The following is a 1,964-nucleotide window of genomic DNA, read 5'->3' as shown; positions in this document are numbered from 1 at the left end:
TTGTCTCTTCCTTGTGACCCTTTTGTAAGGGGCTGTCCAATTGTTTACAGATGGGCTTTGGGTCTCTACTCCACACCCTGCCCCCCCTCATTCACATTGATATGATTTTATTTGGTCTGGGTCTTTGATGCCTGATACCTAATCTCATTGACACCTCATGTTCACACAGGCTGGTGTGCTTCATCCTTGTGGGCTTAGTTGCTTCTAAGCTAGATGACTGTTTGTCTTCAAATCTTTAAAACCCCAGATGTTATATCTTGTGATAGCTGGGCACCATCAGCTTTCTTCACCACACTTGCTTATGCACCCATTTTGTCTTCAATGATCGTGTTAGGAAGGTGAGCATCGCAGAATGCTGGGTTATTAGAACAAAGTGTTCTTGTGTTAAGGGAGTACTTGAGTGGATGTCCAATGCATGACATATTTTAAGAGTAATTTTTACTCTGTAGTTAATTTGTGGGATAAATATTCTGGAGAAAATATTGAGGTTGTTAAATGTTTCCTTTCACTTGGATGTACCATCAAGGCCCATAGAAGCAGCAATCAAGAAATCAAATGGCACAGTGCATTGGGCAATTCTGCTGCAAAAAGATCTCTTTAAAGTTTTAAAAAGCAAAGCTATCTCTCCACTGATTACAGGGGTCTTGACTGAAGCCAAGATCTTTTCAGTAGCCATATGCATGTGCAAACTAGACAGTGAATAACGGCTAAAGAAGAATTGCTGCACTTTAAAGTTATTGTTAGTGTTAGCACAGGATATGGAATAGAACGTGGACCACCAGGAGATGAACAAACCTGCCTTGGATGAAGTACAGCTGGCATATTCCTTAAAAGTGAGGTGGTTTGATGTCATCTCATGTACCTTGGACCTATTACCAGGAGGGACCAGTCCTTGGAGAAGGACTTCACTGCTATTGCAGGGATGGTTTATGACTAGGCAGTGTTGTAGACCTTGAGAGCTGCTGGAACCTCGAGATGTTTCCACTGACCTTGGATCCACAGGACTCTGTCTCTGCATCATTGCCTGTGGCTGCTTAAGTCTGAAGAGGGACTAATGGACGAGTATCAGACTTATGGACTTGAATTGGGCTGGGCTGCTTTCTTGATATATAATTAGTTCTTGTTATAAAACACGTACACATATATGACTGTAACTGAATTTGTTTCTCTAGGCAACCCGGCCTAATATAGAGACCAACTCCCGTCTGCTCTCTGCTTCCTCCGAGTTTGCTGGAAGCTTCCATTCTGACATTACGTTTCTCAAAACACAGGGACTATTTCTAGTTTCAGGCAAGCAAACTTGGCTTTGCTTTAGAAGAACTTCAAGACAAGGTTGTCACTCCTTCTCATTGACAAAACAGTTAAAACTATTAGTAGAAAAGGAACATCAAGACAGTGATGCACCTTCATTTCTTAAAAAAGAAAGAAAGAAAGAAATTTCCTTAGCACTGGTTATCCGTGTGCGGGTCACAGACCTGTTAGGCAGTTCTCTCACTGCCGACTCACAGTGACCTTGTAGGGCAGGGTAGAACTGCCCCTACGCGTTTCTGAGACTGTAACCCTGTAGGGGAGTAGAAAGCCTCATTTTTTCTCCAAAGGAGTAGCCAGTGGTGATTTTGGACTGCTGATCTTGCAGTTAGTGGCCCATCGTGAGACCTGTTCTCGGTAGGGTTTCCGATGCTTCAAATTTGGGAAGTGCTCAATTACATAATAAAAATGATCATTTCGGTTTCCCACCAATTTTCTCTGGCGGAATTACTGCAAAATATTCCATGTGCCAAGAGAGCCGTCATGCCGCCGTTTTGGTGTGACTGTAGTGGGGCTGCTGTCCGTAAGGTCCGTATTTTGAAATGACCAGCAAGGGAACTTTCTACTCCTGTAAAGAGTTACCATCTCAGCAACTCACAGGGGGCAGTTCTACTCTGGTTTTTAAAAAAAATCATTTTATTGGGGCTCATACAACT

Source organism: Echinops telfairi, unplaced genomic scaffold (assembly GCF_000313985.2).
Source record: "Echinops telfairi isolate 266 unplaced genomic scaffold, ASM31398v2 ScPeMD7_7420;HRSCAF=8458, whole genome shotgun sequence".
NCBI lineage: Eukaryota > Metazoa > Chordata > Mammalia > Afrosoricida > Tenrecidae > Echinops > Echinops telfairi.
The sequence above is the reverse complement of the archived record's forward strand: the minus strand, read 5'-3'. Positions refer to the sequence as shown.